This window comes from Myotis daubentonii, chromosome 1, assembly GCF_963259705.1.
Source record: "Myotis daubentonii chromosome 1, mMyoDau2.1, whole genome shotgun sequence".
Taxonomy (NCBI): domain Eukaryota; kingdom Metazoa; phylum Chordata; class Mammalia; order Chiroptera; family Vespertilionidae; genus Myotis; species Myotis daubentonii.
In genome coordinates, this window is record NC_081840.1 from 21,178,723 (window position 1) to 21,198,416 (window position 19,694).

Below are 19,694 nucleotides of genomic sequence, written 5' to 3' on the forward strand. Positions count from 1 at the left end.
GACATGTTTCGGTTTTAGCTATAGGCCCGAGGAAGATGATGATGAAGACAGAGAAGAGCAGATGCCAGGCAGTGTGCTAAATGTTTTCATTCTTTAACTCACTTTATCCTTAAACATTCGGAGAAGGCAGAGACTAATGTCATGGATGAGACAACTGAGGGCAAAGAGGTCAAGCTCACAGCAGAGGTTAAGCATTCGTATGCTCTGCAGTGCCACCTGCCCTACTGCTACCACTGCCCTTCACTGGGGTATGGGGGGTATGGGAGGGCTGGCCTTCTGAAATGATAAATATTGTACATAAAAACTAAGATTTTTCCTTTTTGAGGCACGATTGACTTTTTTTAAAATATATTTTTATTGATTTCAGAGGGGACGGGAAATTTAGTCCCTCACTGGGGACTGAGCCTGCAACCCAGGCATGTGCCCTGACTGGGAATTGAACCGTGACTTCCTGGTTCATAGGTTGATGCGCAAACACCAAGCAACGTCAGCTGAGTCACAGTTGACTTTTAAAGGTGCCTGAACAATGTTCAAATCTAAATGGAAGTGAAGAGCCAGCTGGACCAGGAACTTCATTCATTCCTTCACCCCTTTTCCTTCTCCCTCTGTAGATAAATGGCTAGGCCGAGGCAAGTGCCTGTCCTTGACCACCTGGGAGTCACAAGGTCAGGGGTGCCCTTCAGCTCCAAACCGTTTTACATCTCAATCCACAGTGGCAGGTGTGGACTTCCAAGAGAAACAGAGGCCGGAGCCTCCAGAGGCGCACACATACCTCCACCCAAGAGGACTTCAGACCCCACCGAGGGCTTTCATGTAGTGGCATGTTCCTGGTGAAGAGACTGCCTGTCTACAGCATGGGGGTTCCCCTTCAGACGGCAAGGGGAGAAGATAACGTCACTCACACCTGGCAAAGCTATTGGTCAAGCAGGCTGCTCACTGTCCAGTATTAAAGCCTAATGTGGAAGATAAATGTAGGCCCACTCTGAGGTGTTAACAGCTGTTCCCTTTCATTCTACTACTTGCGTCCACCTTCCTTCTTTTTGCAGGAAGGGACGCAGAAATTCTGCACACCCGGACTTCTTCACGGTGACACCACCTCTGAAAGCCGCCTGGGAGCAGCTGTCCAGGTACGAGAGGGTTAAGGCGAGTCCTGTGCTGTTGGCTCTCCATTGCTATCACTTTGAAAAGCCGCTGGGTTTACAGGAAGAGTGTGAGAATGCTGCAGCTTTCCCAGCCAACATTTGGTTCCCATTACCGTGAATAATCTCTCTCCTCCCTCCTGCCCTAGCCCCCACCCTTTTTCTACTTTTTCCACATTTTATATTAAAAGTACATCAAACACTTTTCTTCCTTTTTAATATTTTCCTTAAGCTTCCTTCACTCAATCTGCTGGGTTCTGTGATTTTTCTGGTTATTCATTACTTAGGGAGGGGGAAGGGGCAGACTTCTTGGATGAAATCAGTCAAAAACAAAACCAGGAGAGAAAGGCACCTAAGCAGTGTGGGGGAAAGAAGCTGACTCACAGGGATTCCTTCTTGGCTTAACTAACATTAAGGAAAGAAAGCGCCCACTGAGAACCCTTGCCTTTCCTGCTTCTCGGGCCCTGAATCTTGGTTGTATTCCTGTCCTAAAACAGAGCAGCCCCGAAGTAAAGCATCGGAAGACAGGGTCTATTCCTAATGTCATCATCAGTACAAATAGGAGAGAATTTGTAAGAGAGGGGTAAGTGATGGTCCGGAGGTACCAAAAGAAAGATCAATGGGATGCAACGCTGGCGGGGTGCGGGGAAGGGCACCCTCTCATTGAAGGGTATACTGATAGAGCCTTTTTAGAGGCCAATTTGACAGTATAAAAATTCAAGGAATACATATCATTTGATGTAAAAAATTCCACTTCTTGGACTGTATCCTACAGAAATACTTGTACATGTGCACAAGGTATTCACTGCAGATTCCTAAATTGGATATAACTTAGTGTTCTTTAATAAAATGGTAAAATACATTATGGTGTACAAACTTAGGAAAACTACATACTGGCTAAAAATATTTAAGTGCATATGAACAAACAAAAAAAGGAGATATTAGGGGGGAAAATCAGAAAAATACATGGAAACTATACAAATCAACCTATCACTGGGGCGGGCTACCTTTGAGGAGGAGACTTTATGTCCTCATAAATTATAAATATGTATTTCCATCAAATTAGCTTATGATATGGCTATATGTATTACCTGTACCATTAACTGTTATAAAGTACACATAAATATAGTCTATAGAATAGGAATATCGACACTAATAAAAGAGAAAAATGGTAATTGGCGTACGAGCTACCCTTTTCATTGGCTAATCAGGGCTATATGCAAATTAACTGCCAACTAAGATTGGCAGTTAACTGCCAACTAAGATTGGCAGTTAACTGCCAACAAGATGGCGGTTAATTTGCATATGTAGGCACAATGCAGGGAGGCGAAAGGGAAAGCAGGAAGAAGCCCCCTGCCACTGACAGTGATCAGAAACCCAGGGGGGAGCTAAGAGCTGGGGGGCAGGGCAAAGGCGGCCCTGGGGAGCCATGATGGGAGAATCAGGTGCCTTTTCCGCCCTGGCCAGTGATAGCAGGAAGTAGGGGTGGAGCCAGCGATGGGAGCTGGGCACGGTCGAAGCTGGCAGTCCCGTGAGCTAGGGGTCCCTTGCCTGGGCCTAAAGCGAAGCCCACGATTATGGGGCCGCTGCAGCTGCGGGTCCCCGCTGCCCGGGCCGGACGCCTAGGCCAGAGGCGTCAGGCCTGGGCAAGGGGCCGATCCTGCGATTGGAGGGTGATGGGGGTCAACGCCTGAGGGCTCCCAGTATATGAGAGGGGGCAGGCTGGGCTGAGGGACACTCCCCCCCACACACACACACCCAGTGCACGAATTTCGTGCACTGGGCCCCTAGTGTATAATATATAACTATATGCATTATTGTATTGTAACTACTTGAGGCCCGGTGCACAAAATTCATGCACGGGTAGGGCCCCTAGGCTTAGCTGGCGATCAGGGCCGATTAGGGCCTTCTGGCTGCTGGCTGGGGCCTCCTTTCCCCAGCTGCTGGGGCCTTCCTTTGTTTCGTGCCACCCTCTGGTGGACAGCGAATGTCATAGTGAGCAATCGAATTCCTGGTCGATCAAGCTCTTGGGACACTTTGCATATTAGGCTTTTATATAAATAGATATATACACGTATCTTTTCTTTGATTCAGCCCTTTATAGACTGTCTTCAACTGGAAGAAATTTGAAACTCAGAACACTTCTTATCTTTGCAATACGTACCAAGTCAGACTTAAGAAAGTAGAGAGTACAGAAAATTGTTATCCCCCAGAAAGTCGACAGAATGACAGAGAAATGGATAAGTACCAGCGAAGAAATGATGAGTCTAAGAAGCCCAAATGTTTCCAAGGGCATAGTTGTGATAATGAAAGCAGTGAACACTGATCTACCAATAATTATACTATGTGTCTACTGCAAGGATGGGAGGAAGGGACATGTGGAAATTAAGGTTGGGTGGCAGTGAGAAGAGAAGGGGCAACGGATTCTCATTTTCATTATAAACTTTATAGAATTACTTAACTTTTAAATCATGTACTGAGTTATTGTGGGAACCAACCTTCAATACAGCCCCCAATGATCCCCCCTCCTGTTATTCATATCCTTGTAATATCGCATTCCAAACTGAATAGAACTGGCATGTTGCAGAAATGACAGTGTGTGTGTGTTTGAAATACCTAATTATAAGAGCTAAAACTAGAAAACTCTTAGAAGAAAACATAGGGCAGAAGCATCACGACACTGGATTTGACAATGATTTCTTGGCTATGACACCAAAGGCACAAGCAACAAAAGAAAAAACAGGAAAATTGTACTTCATCAAAATTAAAAACTTCTATGCTTCAAAGGACACAATCAAAACAGTTAAAAAGCAGTCTACAGAATGGGAGAAAATATTTGCACATGATAAGGGATGAATATCCAAGACCTACAGATATCTCCCCCCAATCTCTGGAAAGAGACTGTGTTCACCAAGTCTCCCTGTTAGGAATTCATTGACCATCCAGCAAACACCAATAAAAACCACAGGCTTCGTGCAGAAGACCCAGACTCCAGTGATGGCCAATAAGTAGTGTATTTACACAGGGAAAATAAAGTGAATTAATTAGGCTTAAGAAAAATAGAATTTTTATAAGATCCAGCAATTTACTTTGGAAATATAACCAACAAAATTGAATGTAGCCACATGAATAACTATTTGTACACCCCTGTTAATAGCAGCATTATTCACAACAGCCAAAGTATCCATCCACAGATGAATGGGTAAACAAAATGTGATAGAAGCACACAACGGAATATTATTCAGCCTTAAAAAGGAAGAAAATTCTGACAGTTACAACACGGATGGGCCTTATAGATATGCTAAATAAAATACACCAGTCACAAAAGGACAAATACTGTAAGATTCCACTTACATGAGGTACTTAGAGTAATCCAATTCAGAGACAGAAAGTGAAAAAGTGGTTGCCAAGGGCTGGGAGAGAGAAAATGGGAGTTATTTTTTAATAGATACAGAGTTTCAGTTTTGCAAGATGGAAAGAGTTCTAGAAGTGCATGGTGGTGTACAATATGGGATATACTGAATGCTACTGAGCTATGTACTTAAAAATTATGAAAACGGCCTATTTTGTTATGTGTATTTTACCACAATTAACATAAAAAAGTTTAATGATGGTGTATAACTTCTGGGACTAGGTCATAAAAGACATTGTGGCTTCTGCTTTCTCCTGAGTCATTCACTCTTGGGGAAGCCAGCTGCCATCTCATGAGGACACACAGGCAGCCCTGGGGAGAAGTCTGTGTGGTGAGGAACGGGCCTCCTGCCAACAGTCGGCATGAACTCATCACCCACGTGAGGGTGAGCCATCAGGGAAGACGATCTTCCCGCCCAGAGAAGCCTTCGAGTGACTGCAGCCCGTTTGGCTGGCAAATCTACTGCAGCCTCGTGAAAGAGCCTGAGCCAGAGCCCCATTAGGCTGCTCCTCAACTGCTGACCCACAGAAACGGAGATGTTTATTGTTTTAAGCTGCTAAATTTCGAGATACTTTGTTGTGCAGCACTAGATAACTCACGCAATTACTTACATGACCAATTTTAGAAGGCAAAGAAAAATTAGCTTACAAGCATTATCATATCAGAGTGACCTGCTATCCTACCATAGCACACAGCAGGGCACGGAAGCCCAGAGATTCTCAACTGTCTGTGCTGAGAACACTCACAAGTGTGCCAAGTTTGATCAGCATGCAAAATATATGTACGTACATGAACACGGTGCTACAGCTGTGTGTGTTGGATGAATGCTAAGCTGGCTGAATCTGGTGGCACGGCACTGAGCAGGGTATATTTGCAATATGTACGAAGTGAAATGTAACATCAAACTGGTGCCAAATACAGAGTGTATGTTACAATATGAAGAAACTTTCCCTCATGAGTACAGGAGAGGCAGGGCGGTAAATAAGTAACTTATCAAACAGCCATGTGGCCCAGTGAATATAAATGCAGCAATTTAAGGGACACTGTGAAATATTGCTCTACTTCAGCGATTTTCAACCGGTGTGCCCCAAGAATTTATAAGCCTGCAATACCTGACAAAAGAGGTCAGGGTCACTGACCTCTTTTCCTAGACCAAGCATGCTCGCTTTAGACTATCAAATAAAAAAATGGCAACAGCCAACACAATAGCGCTCTGCTGTGAATGCCCTGTCTTGATCCATAAATATATAGGCTATATAACAGACTTGGCTTCTTACTGGTCACGTCAAATAATAAGGTTGCATCTGACTGGTTAATTCTAGGTACCAGAAATCTTTATATACAAAGTATAGGTACCTGATTTTTTTTTTAAAAGTCACTTTGGGGTCCTGGCTGGTGTGGCTTAGTTGGTTAGAGTGTTGTCCTGTACACCAAAAGGTTGAAGAATTCAATTCCCAGTAGGGGCACATGTGGGAGGCAACTGATAAATGTTTCTCTCTCACATCAATGTTTCTCTCTCTTTCAAAATCAATTTTTAAAAACTCATTTTGGAGCAAGAAGGATAGGTTATTATTTTGGTAAATCAATCAAAATTATACTTATTTTATTTGTCAGATCAGCAAAAACATATTATTTTTTGGTGTGCCACATAATTTTAGTTACTAGTTTCTGTGTGCCATGACATGAAAAAGGTTGAAAAATCCCTGCTCTACTTTGACACTGATTCTACCAGGTCCACCAGATGGAGTCCACTGGTTGTGTACTGAGTCTTTTAATTCCTTCCAGTGTGTTGGGCCAAGTTCTAGTGTGTGGAATTGTGCTGCAAACACAGAAAGGGCGACAACTGCTTCCACAGAAGGCATTTGACCAGCTTAGTGTTAAGGTGCCGTTCCAGAGGAAGCCAAGGCGCATACCCTAGAGATAGCAAGCAGGTTGAGTTGTGGCTCTTGACCTGATGCATCTAAATTTTTGTGGTGCCAACGATAGGCATTAGCTGAAGGGCTGCCCAGGAGAAACTCAGGTCTGTGATTATGAACCTAGATACTTAAACTCACTCAGCATACATTAAATTAGCGGATAATACAGTATGTGTCAGAAACTGCATTAAGGAACAGGAGTATAAAGATGTATAAGTCTTGATTTCAAAGGAGATGATAGCAGAAAGACATGAAAATCTAATTATAACAACCTAAAAATACTACAGCTACAGACAAGTAGGCCACCTCTGGATGAGATGTGGTAGAAGGTGCAGAAAGGAAGGGTTGAAATTGGGCTGAATCCAGAATGACAAAAAGAATCTGCCAGATATGAACGGGGAAGTGAAAGACTGAGGAAACAGTAGGTATAAAGACTCAAAAATGTTCAAAACAAACACAAAAAATGTCCCTGACTTCTTCAGTTGATGTTAATTAAAAGGCAGATGATGGGGGAAAATCCCCTTAGTGAGGCACATCAGGCACCGCAGCTTTCCCATCTCACCCTCAGCCACCCCCCACTTGCATGCCATGCGCCCTCAACTTCTGCCGGGAGCCGGTCCATCCTTGCTGTTTCAAGGGACCTGGCATATATGGCATACGGTTCTTAATATGTTTGCTCACCTTCTTGGCGCTGTGTTTTAACCAAGGTCACCTCTCCGAGAAAGGTTGAATCCCCAGGTAGGGATTTTCCCCTGAAGTTAGGGGGGGAATAAAACCTCTTAACTAAGTGCCAGGCGGGTAATTAATCACTTTAACTATGAACAATCATGCTTAAGCTACATAATCTTTACTCCCTGGAATGGAGATAAGAAACGCCCTAACCTTTGTAATAGAGATTGATAGGATTGAATCAACTGGTATAAATACAGATGTAACAAGACAGAAAGACACAGAACTAAGAACACAGAACTTAGGAGACAGGACTTAGAAGACAGGACCAAGAGAGACCAAACCTAGGCACAGAACCTACACAGAACGTTCTCTAGAGACAGAAGGACTTCGCTGGAGAGAACATGGCAAAAGATCCTGGACTGAACCTGACTACAGAAATTGGCAAGAGAACCTGACTAGAACCTGGTGACTGAACCTGGCTGGAGAACCTGGACAGAACCTGGCTGGAGAACCTAGCGAGGGAACATGGCCACAGAACCTGGCTGGAGACCCGAAGCAGAACTTCGCTGGAGATCCAGACCAGAACTTGGCTGGAGATCCTGGCTAGAGATCCTGGCTAGGCTGCTGATCAACTGAACGCTATGTCCATGTCATTCCTTCTTCGCCGACTCCGTCCACACCTTTGGGAACCCCTGGACCTGCTGGGGTTGGTTCTCCAGCCAGGTTCAGTTACCAGGTTCTAGTCAGGTTCTCTTGCCAATTTCTGTAGTCAGGTTCAGTCCAGGATCTTTTGCCATGTTCTCTCCAGCTAAGTCCTTCTGTCTCTAGAGAACGTTCTGTGTAGGTTCTGTGCCTAGGTTTGGTCTCTCTTGGTCCTGTCTTCTAAGTTCTGTCTCCTAAGTTCTGTGTATTTAGTTCTGTGTCTTTCTGTCTTGTTACATCTGTATTTATACCAGTTGATTCAATCCTATCAATCTCTATTACAAAGGTTAGGGCGTTTCTTATCTCCATTCCAGGGAGTAAAGATTATGTAGCTTAAGCATGATTGTTCATAGTTAAAGTGATTAATTACCCGCCTGGCACTTAGTTGAGTGGTTTTATTCCCCCCCTAACTTCAGGGGAAAATCCCTACCTGGGGATTCAACCTTTCTCAGAGAGGAGACCTTGGTTAAAACAAATAGTGCCAAGAAGGTGAGCAAACATATTAAGAACAGTATGCCATATATGCCAGGTCCCTTGAAACAGCAAGCATGGACCGGCTCCCGGCACAGGATAGCAGTTCCAGCCTAAACTGGGAAATGACATGGACTACCTTGCTTCTCCAAGCACTGAGGGGGTTAAGAGAGAGAGCTCAGCCTGGGCCTGAGGGGAAAAGCGGGAGACCAGTAAGAAAAAATAATGACCCCGTGGGTCTGAAAGGAAGAACCTGCAGACTGAGAGAGAGGTGATGACAGAGAGTGCCTGGAATGGACCACTTACTGCTTTAAACCTGTGCCAAGCTGAGTAATGTGGGGCTGCACTTGTGATTTGCCTCAGCTCTGGGAGAGGCTAGCCTGTGTACCATCAGCAGCATAAACAAACATTACTATTTCAGCGTGGTAAGTATTATTAATACTGAAAAGACCTGACCGTTGTAGTGCTTCATCCTTCACAAAAGCAGGTTTACGTATCTGATCTCACTGAACTCCCATGACAATCCAGGCATCATCACTCTCCACATGGCACAACTGGGCTGGAGTTTTGTCAAATGATCTACCCCAAGTCAGGAAGTTCCAGGTGGACCTGGGACTGGCCCCTAGGTCTTCCCGTAGGAATAAAATGCAGTGCTTGCCTTTAATAGACTTACAACTCAGGAGAGACAGAACAAAGACATAAAAGCTAATTACACAAGCAGCATATACTGTACTCCAAGCGAGTAGGGCAGCTGGAAAGGTTTGAGGTGACTGCAGCCTGGACGGGAGAGAGATTACTAAGCAGGAGAGCAAGGAGGCAGGAAAGCTCCGAGTGGGGGCCTAGAGGGGTACTCTGCTACCCAGGTCCTCCCCCACAGCAGAGCACTTGCAAGCGCAACCATTCAACAAATATATATTAGTTGACACTGTGCTAAATGTTGAGGATTCAATAGTGAACAAGATCTACAGTCAAGAAATTGACTCCCAAACTGAACGTGTTTGGGTTACATCCTGGGGGCTGTCACCTGTTCTTTTGAAAAAGAGAGATGGTTTATTTTCAGAGTGATGCTCCAATCCATTGGAAAAATGTCGGCGCTCCAGTTTTTCAAACCTTACTCCTTTCCCAAAATAGAAGTGGACTCTGTTTGCCTCTCCTTGGGCAAGAGATCAGAAAGGGTCAGCGCTGAAAAGGGAACAGGGAGCATTAAAGTGGCTATTTCATGGCAGAGTCATAGTAAAAAGAAAAAGCAAGAGGGTGTGTTTAGCAACTTACTCCACACAATTATAGTTACGCTCCCGGCATCCAAGCTCCATTGTGTATACTATGCACATATAGTGAAGAAAAATGTGATATGGGAATACAGTGAGAGCGTCTCAAAGTGCTGAAACAGCATACCTGGCAGCTGCTAAAACAAAACTTCAAAGATCTGGCTTCTTTGAAAAGCCATCAGGCAGCACCGCACCCACTCCCCCTGCTAGCCACAGCTTCCCTGGGAGCTAATACACGTAACCACTTGTAACCACTTCCGCGTGTTTGGCTCTGTTCCCCAGGGCTATAGTAGCTCTATATGCCAAGTCAGAACTGCCAGCCAAGCAGGTGGGGGGCTGGGGGCTCAGTTAGTGTAGGAAAGCAAGGCCTCTACCCAACATCTAGCCATGGGCGTATCTCAGAAAATAAAATGACGCTGGGATCTGCATATAAAGCCCAGTCCTTTCCGTCAACCCAGCTCTGGTGGGCTAGACACGACTCATACAGAAGCTCTGGGCTTCTGAGATTCCCAAGGCACGAGAACATGCTCCTCCCAGCACCACAAATTAGTTCAAGAACAGCATCTGTGGGAAATCTCTAGATCTACACAAAAGTGGCCTGACATCTACAGAAGAACCTAAGAGGATAATCAAGATTATGCCTTTCTTAGAAACTCATTTCTTTGTATTTTTTTAATCCACTGATCAAGTTTGGGTCTGTATCACATCTTCTAGGTCAGTGATGGCGAACCTATGACACGCATGTCAGAGGTGACACGCGAACTCATTTTTTGGTTGATTTTTCTTTGTTGAATGGCATTTAAATATATAAAATAAATATCAAAAATATGTCTTTGTTTTACTATGGTTGCAAATATCAAAAATTTCTATATGTGACACGGCACCAGAGTTAAGTCAGGGTTTTTCAAAATGCTGACACGCCGAGCTCAAAAGGTTCGCCATCACTGTCCTAGGTCAACCGTCTAGCTCGGTGCTGCCCAATATGGTAGCCATGAGCCACATGTGGCTTTTGAGCATTTGAAATCTGGCTAGTATGACTGTATTTTTCATATTATTTAATTTACATTAAAATATCCACATGTGGACTGCAGTTACATATTGGACAGCATTGAACTAGTCATGTACTCATCAAATATTTAAGCACTTTGTACTGGGAACAGTAAGGCTGTAAAGATGTGTTAGACTCAGGGTTTGGCCTCAAAAAGCTTATAATTTAATACAGGAGGTAAGACAAATACACAAGCAACCAAAATATAATAGAAGGAGAAGTGGTAAGAGTCATGGTAGAGGTAAACAGATAATAGCAGAACTTGGAGTAGGGAGATGGTGACCTGACATGCATTCCCCAAACTAACCACTCAGGTAGGGAATGCCAGTAAGTCTGTCAAATGAAGGACTCTGAGGAGGGAGGAACTACTATAAAGAACTCCAAGCCTGGTATGGCTCAGTGGCTGACCAGAAGTCACTGGTTCGATTCTCTGTCAGGGCATATGCCGAAATTGCAGCCCGATCACCAGTGTGGGGCATGCAGGAGGCAGCCAATCAATGATTCTCCCTCATCATTGATGTTTCTCTCTCTCTCCTTTTCCCTTCCTCTCTGAAATCAATATCCTATATAATAAAAGGGTAATATGCAAATCAACTGAATGGCGGAACAGCCGGTCGCTATGATGCACACTGACCACCAGGGGGCAGACACTCAACACAGGAGCTGCCCCCTGATGGTCAGTGCTCTCCCACAGGGGCCCATCAGGGCCAGCAGCGCCTCCACTGCCGGCGCCATGTTGCTGACACCCGCCATGTTCTTCACTGCCCCCTGGTGGTCAGTGCACGTCATAGTGAGCAGCCAAACTCTCGGTAGAGGAGACAATTTGCATATTAGGCTTTTATTATATAGGAGGATTTGTTCTTTATTGTTAAGTGTCTGTTTACCAAGACATTAGGCCTTTTAGTTACATGAACTAAAAATTCTCCTTTACAGTTAGGGCCGTGTTTTGACTAATATATTATTTCCAATAGAAATGCTCTGCCTCAGCCAGGCTGATTCTCATTCACTGTCCCTTGAAAATACCTGAACACCTTGTACATTATCTTCCTGTTCCCCCATCTCCTTTCCTTCATCTGTCTGTAGCCTTTACATAATCTAGGCCTCCACAAACCCTCCCTAAAACCCTTCCTTGGAGGAGTCTTATCTTTCCACCCATTTTCAGTATCCCTTGTAAACTGTGAACTCCTCTGAATCCATAGGCCCCTGTTGGTAACTCACTGGATATTTCACGTGCAAAAAATAAGTAAACCTACACAGGGCAGTGTTCTTTAGGCTACCCTGCTGAGCTGTCAACTCTAACTCAAAAGGAGTGCGGATCCCATTTCTCTGACCTCTCATAGATCCTTGCACAGTGTCAAGCACAAATGTGCAATTACCTCTTAATTGGTTACTATTAGGCCCTTTGCCTATCTAAGTCCCATCTATCCTTCCGGATCCATCTCACACCCCTTTCTTTCCCAGGAAGTCTTTGCTACCTTCTCCCATCAGAATGATCAATTTCTCCTCTGAACTTGGACCACTTACAGCATAATCCTCTCATTCAACAATTAAGCACATAGTGTTTAATAATACTTCATTAATTAGTTAAATGACTGTGAACTTTCCTCCTTGATGACAGAGACCTTGTCTACCACCTCCTTCAGAGCTCAGCCCAGTGCCGTGCACTCACAGGCTATTCAGTAAATGCATATTAACTTTTGGGGGATAGCTTTGTTTTAGCAACTACCAGACAAAGCCATTTCCCAGCTGAACATTACTTATTACCAGTTTTACCTTTACTCTTTTCCAAATATTTCAATATACTAAATACTTGATGAAAAAGCTTACAAAACTCTCCTTTAGGGGGCTTGTATTTCAAATGTCAGTACTGGGCTTAAGCAGCTAGCAAGATATTTGAGAGTCCCAACAACATAGGCAGGGCTTTTCATTTACTCCAAGTGTGTCCAACTCGCGGCCCCGGTGGCCAGTTTGACATGCTTTGTTTACTCAATGTTCCTGGTGCAACCCAGTTTCAGAAGAACATAATTTGATTTCCTCTGGCCTTTAAGTACATTTATGGTTTCTTTACCTGCTGTGCCAGGAATCCTACTCATCTAAATCCTTCTAAACTATAATCACATTACTGAGATGCACCCATATTTTATTTTCATCAGAAAAAGACAGTAAAACTTATTTTGAAGAACAAGGCTAAACGTGGTATTGATTATTGGCTTTGAAGCCAAATTCATACAAGTCTTAGCCTGATAATTCACGAAAGCCAAAAACATCCCTTTACTGCCTCTGAAGCAAAAATATGGTCCAATTAGGACGCAAGCGCCACTGCTCCTGATTGTGAACACCTGGGCCTGCCATACGCTGCAACATTTTGAATTCCTAAGCCCCTTCCCACCTCCAGCTGTATTCTCACCTCCCAAAGAACACTGGCTTCATACTCAAATGGCCTTTAAAGTTTAGCTTCTCTCAGTTATCTTTAGGAGCATTGTAATGGCTTGTAATCAAAATTTTAACAAAGGGATACTTCACAATAAGAATAACGGGAACCTCAGTACTGGGATCAGGCATAGCTGCTTTCTCACTATGACACTGTATAACACTGCATGTGCGTGATGGCCAGTTGTAGCTAAACTACTCCTAACCTGAGTGGTGCAGCAATGCTCTATCCTAAGCAAGTCTAATTTTATGCTTCTCTCTTTCCTGGGAAGGGAACTAAGAGTTATCAAGAAACTATACCAAAACCAGACCTTTATTCCTTTTCAGATGCTACAAGTCCATTGTTTTCTTTTATTAAAATAGACTAGGGGCCCGGTGCATGAAATTTGTGCACTGGGTGTGTGTGGGAGGGTGTCCCTCAGCCCAGCCTGCCCCCTCTCACATACTGGGAGTCCTCAGGCGTTGACCCCCATCACCCTCCAATCGCAGGATCGGCCCCTTGCCCAGGCCTGACGCCTCTGCCAGAGGTGTCAGGCTTGGACAGGGGACCCCCATCTCCCCCCGATCACTGGCTCTGACCCCCGCCCAGGCCTGAGGCCTCTGGCCTAGGAATCATGCCTGGGCAGGGGACCCCCATCTCCCTCTGATAGCTTGCTCCACCCCCCGCCCAAGCCTGACGCCTCTGACCCAGGCTTCAGGCCTGGGCAAGGGGACCATCATATCCCCCCAATCCCCGGCTCCGCCCCCCACCCAGGCCTGATGCCTCGGCCAGAGGAGTTGACCCTCATCACCCTCCGATCACCAATCACCGGATCAGCCCCTTGACCAGGCCTGAAACCTCCGGCAGAGGTGTCAGGCCTGGGCAGGGGACCCCCAGCTCCCCGCGGTTGCAGGCTCCGCCCCTGCCCAGGCCTAACGCCTCTGGCCTAGGCGTCCGGCCCGGGCAGCGGGGACACGCAGTGGCAGCGGCCCCCCGATCGTGGGCTCCACTTTAGGCCCAGGCAAGGGACCCCTAGCTCCCGGGACTGCCAGCTTCGACCATGCCCAGCTCCCATCGCTGGCTCCACCCCTACTTCCTGCTATCACTGGCCAGGGCGGCAAAGGCACCTGATTCTCTGATCATGGCTGGGGGGCAGGGCAAAGGCGGCCTCAGGGCCGCCTTTGCCCTGCCCCCCAGCTCTTAGCTCCCCCCTGGGTTCCCGATCACTGTCAGTGGCAGGGGGCTTCTTCCTGCTTTCCCTTTCGCCTCCCTGCATTGTGCCTACATATGCAAATTAACCGCCATCTTGTTGGCAGTTAACTGCCAATCTTAGTTGGCAGTTAATTTGCATATAGCCCTGATTAGCCAATGAAAAGGGTAGCGTCGTATGCCAATTACCATTTTTCTCTTTTATTAGTGTAGATAGTACGCGCTGGCTGGTGTGGCTCAGTTGGTTGAGCATCGTCCCATGCACCGGAGAGTTGCTGGTTCAATTCCTGGTCAGGGCAAAAGCCCAGGTTGTGGGCATCATCCCCATTAGGGGGCGAGCAGGAGGCAGCCAGTCAATGTTTCTTTCTCACACTGATGTGTCTCTCTCTCCGTACCTCTTTTTCTAAAATCAATTTTAAAATATATATTAAAAAACAAACAGATACTGGGAGTTCTTTTCCTTTTAGTCTCTTAAATCCTAGGACTTGCTGTTTTGTTTTTTTTAACATTGATTCCTCACTTGCACTTCCTCAGTAATATGCTAAGAGTCTTTCAGCAGATTGATGGGCAGAGGGTAGAAGGGGATCTTTTACCAAAGGTTCAGGGAAGCCAGCTGGTCTTCCTTCTAAATTTGTTGAGTCAACATTAAGTAAGCTTTAAAGATGAATCATCAATGTTTCTCTACAGGAGTCAGAAAGAAAGATACAGTGTTTCTTCACCAGGGATTCTTTCCAAACTCTTTCAAGGCTGGTAAACAAAGTTAACTTGGAAATAGAGGAGATGATAGAAAAACCATGGGAGAATTAAATTGAATTATGAATTAACTCTGATATAATTTTGTAATTCTAGAAAAGGAGTCTTAGTCAGCTTAGTACATGGATTTTTATCATTCAGGTCTTTTAAAACCAAAATAATCGTCAATTGTGGATACATACAAAATTACAAAGTGAACAGTTGAATTAGGATCTTGTCTCTAACAATGACTGTGTGTGTGTGTGTGTGTGTGTGTGTGTGTGAGAGAGAGAGAGAGAGAGAGAGAGAGAGAGAGAGAGAGAGAGAAAGAGAGAATCCTAAGGAAATGTAATACATTGGGGGAGGGGGCAGGGAGAGGGAGGCAAACTGAACTGGAAAACCCAACACTGGCACAGCACAAAGCAAGCTGCATTTTATTTTGACTGCAGATAAGCAAAGATCCCTTTCTCTCACTCCTGAGCCTAGGCCCTGGTAGGATGGCCAGCCGGCTGTCGTCAACACATTTCCCAAGCTTACCCACATGCCTTCAGTAGGCAGCAGCCCAGTCGTTCTGGCCTTGGCACACACGCCCATGGGCACTCAGCTCTCATGGCGAATGAGGATTGCAGACCCTGTCACGGAGCTTGGACTGACACAGAGCACAACCCCTGAGAGCTATGTGTCTGGCCGAGTGAGAAAAGCAGCAGAGGAATTTCAGATAGAAGTGCAGGCCTTTATCACTCGTGGCCAGAGAAACTTCTTACTCAGGGGGAAGGACTGGTGGGAGCTAGGACTCAGGAGGAGGAGGGTCAGGTAAACATTATTTTATGAGAAAAAAGGAAGAATAAGGAGTGACTATTACTTCTACAGAACTCTGAACACAAGTTGCTTTTTTTTTTTAGGCCCCCACCCCCCGAACCCCGCCACAAGTGGTTTCTTTTTGTGATTATGCTCTTTGGCGAGAGAATGTTGTTTATATAACAGGATAAAGTACAAAATTGTAAGCTCCAAACTCCTCCAGAGAAAAACTCTCCCAAAGCTCGACCCCCAGGATAGATGGAAAATATGAGTGTTTACTGGCTGGGACACCAAGCTACAACGGAAATTTCAACATTCAGAGAAGATAGTGCAGAGCAAGGGCCTATTGAGCAGAAAAAAGTCATCCCTCAACAAAAGAGTCAAAGAAGAAGGAAGAGTCTCCTGTTGGCCTCCTCTGATGCCTGCCCTTCGACAGCTGGAGAGGCCACACCTCTGGAATCCCGCTCCAGGAGCACAAGCCCTCGGTGAGGGCCAGCTTCCTCTGAACTAGAATAAGTGGTGCAGCAGTCCCGCAGCCCAGGCAGGTCCAATTTCAATCTCCCTCTCTCTCTCTCTCTTTCTCTCTCTCTCGGAACCTATACTGAAATCATGCTCTCTACTGGCTACCTTCACATACACAATTCAAATCTTTTAATTCCTTAATGATATAGATATTATTTGTATTTTAAGCAGATGGCTCAAAGAAGCTAAGTAACTTGTCCAAGGTCACATACTCAGTAAGGCAAACCCAGATCTGTCTGACCCTAAAGTCCCTTCTCTTTCCACTACGCCATGCCATCTTCCTAAGGGGACTGATGGCCTCCTTTCCTATAAAGGACTATGTTTTGAGTAATTCCCTTCAATGGAGGCAGAGGTGGAAGCAAAACCTTACCATTTTGGCCACTAAATAATTTTTGTTGCTCTTTCTTACAACCATACATTATTCCTCCCTCTTCTTTTTTTATTGTGGTAAAAAAAAGCAAAACTTTAAAATTTACCATCTTAACCATTTTATTCTTATTTATTCCTAACCAACTGTACAATTTTTTAGTTGAGTAGTGTTAAGTATAGTCACACTGATGTGCAACAGATCTCTAGAAATTTTTCATGTTGCAAGATTCAAACTCAGTAGCCATTAAACACGAATTTCTTCTCCTCTCTTCCCCTAGCCCTTGGCAACCACCTTTCTACTTTCTGTTGCTATGATTTTGACTATTTTACATACTTCATGTGAGTGGAATCATAGTATTTGTCCGTTTGTAACTAGCTTATTTCAATTAACAACTGTCCTTGAGGTTCATCCATGTTGTAGCATGTGATGGATTGAATCCTTATATACTCTTCTTGATGCTCTTTCTTCTAATTGTCTGTACCATAAAATAGAAATCTTTGATATGTCTCCCAACACTGCTAATTGTCTCACATGTATGTGGCTCCTTCTCCCCACTGGTGATCAAACACCATGTCTTGTCTTTTACTTTTATTTTATTTTTTGTTAATCCTCACCTGAGTATATTTTTCCATTGATTTTTAGAGAGAATGGAAGGGAGGGGGAGAAACAGAAAGAGAGAAACATTGACATGACAGAGACACATCAATTGGTTGCCTCCCGCACTTGCCTCGACTGGGATGCGCCCTGACCGGGGATCAAACCTGCAATTGAGGTACATGCCCTGGACTGGAATCGAACCCAGGACCCTTCAGTCCGGGGACCAATGCTCTATCCACTGAGCCAAACCAGCGAGGGCCATGTCTTGTCTTTTAGACCTTACCCAGCAACCAGCATTCTGCGGAAAACGTTGAAGATGCTTCCTGGACAGTAAACTGGGAGATCTGGAACTACTGTGTTTTTTGTTTTTTTAAAAAATATATTTTATTGATTTTTACAGAGAGGAAGGGAGAGGAATAGAGAGTTAGAAACATCGATGAGAGAGAAACATTGATCAGCTGCCTCCTGCACACCCCCCACTGGGGATGTGCCGGCAACCAAGGTACATGCCCTTGACCAGAATCGAACATGAGACCCTTGAGTCCACAGGCCGACGCTCTATCCACTGAGCCAAACCAGTTAGGGCCTACTGTGTTTTATCACTACTCCCTGGCATCTAACATAATGCCTGACACATAGAAAATGAATAGAATATATTTTTTAAAGAAAATAAACTCAATGTTTTTTTAGGACTAATTGAGAATGAAAGATGGGAAGTAGGAAATGTGAATCTCCAGCAGCATTTGTAAGAAATAATCTAAGGGAAGGGAGATAAGTATTAGCTAAACTAGAATCAGAATCTTTGAAAAAACTTCTCCTTGGAAATTATGTAAAACAGGGTATTAGGTTCTTTATAATTTACTAGAGGCCTGGTGCACAAAAATTTGTGCACTGGCGGGGGTGGGTTGGTGGTGGTGGTGGTGTCCCTCAGCCCCACTTGTGCCCTCTCACAGTCTGGGACTCCTTGGGAGATAACAACCTGCTGGCTTAGGCCTGCTCCCGGGTGGCAGAGGGCAGGCCCAATCCCTAGGTGCAGCCCCTGGTCGGGCTCAGAGCAGGGCCGATTGGGGAGTTGGGGCGCCGCCCCCTGTCATGCACAGAGCAGGGCGGATTGGGAGGTTGTGATGCCAGCCCCAGTCACGCTCAGGGTAGGGCCGATTGGGGAGTTGGGGCGCCGTCCCCTGTCACACTCAAGGCAGGGTTGATGGGGAGGTTGCGGTGCCACCCCGTCACGCACAGAGCAGGGCCGATCAGGGGGTTGAGGTACTACCCCCTGTCACGCACAGAGCAGGGCCCATCAGGGGGTTGGGGAGCTCCCCCCTGTCACGCACAGAGTAGGGCTGATAGGGGAGTTGGGGCACCGCCCCCTGTCACACACAGAGCAGGGCAGATCAGGGGGTTGGGGCGCTGCCCCCTGCCACAGAGCAGGGCCTATCAGGGGGTTGGGGCACTCCCCCTGTCACACTCAGGGCAGGGCCGATGGGGGGGTTGGGGCACCTTCCTGTCAGGAACAGAGCAGGGTGGATAGGGAGGTTGTGGCCCCGCCCCCTGTCACATACAGAGCCGCAGGGCAATCAGGGGGTTTGGGCGCTGCCCTGTCACGCTGCTCTAGGGGCGAGGAGGCCTCGTGGCTCCGCTGATCCCGGTGCTGGGAGGCCTTGCTGCTCCCCTGATCCTGGTGCTGGGAGGCTCTGCTGATCCTGGTGCCAGGAGGCCTCGCGGCTCCGCTGATCCCGGTGCTGGGAGGCATATTACCTTTTACTATATAGGATATAGGCCTGGTGCACGGGTGGGGGCCGGCTGGTTTGCCATGAAGGGTGTCCTGGATCAGGGTGGGGGTCCTGCTTGGGTGCCTGGCCAGCCTGGATGAGGGGATGATAGCTGTTTGCAGCTGGTCACACCCCCTTCAGGGTGGGGGTCCCCACTGGGGTGCCTGGCCAGTCTGGGTGAGGGGCTGAGGGCCGTTTTCAGGCTGGTGGGTGACTGAAGCTCCCAACCTCTCATTTTTTTCTTTTTCTTTTTTATTCTGGGATTTATTTACCTTCTATGGCTGTCACTGGAGCTGAGAGCCGGCTTTAGCTCTGAGGCTCGGCTCCAGCTCTGAGACCTCGGCTGCTGAAAGCAGGTATCTGAGTTTGTTTGGCTTCTATAATTGAAACACTGTTGCAACTCCAGCTTGGCCGGCTGGCTGAAAGCATGGGGTTTGTTTAGCTTCTATAATTGCAACATTGTTTCTTAGTGTGCAAGCTCAGAGTCCAGCAGTGGCAGGCAGGGAACCTTGGCTTCCTCCTTCACTGGAGCAACCAAGCCTCCTGTTCGCTTCAGCTGCCTGGCTGCCGGTCGCCATCTTGGTTGGCAGTTAATTTGCATATTGCCCTGATTAGCCAATGGGAAGCATGTTGGAGGTACGGTTAATTACCATGTTTGT

General features: G+C 46.0%; 1 protein-coding gene across 24 annotated transcripts in view; it reads right to left on the bottom strand.

Moving 5' to 3' along the window:
- TTLL5 (tubulin tyrosine ligase like 5) overlaps positions 1–19,694 on the bottom strand; it is a 264,490-nt gene that overhangs the window by 95,539 nt on the left and 149,257 nt on the right. The gene's annotated exons all lie outside the window — the stretch shown is intronic.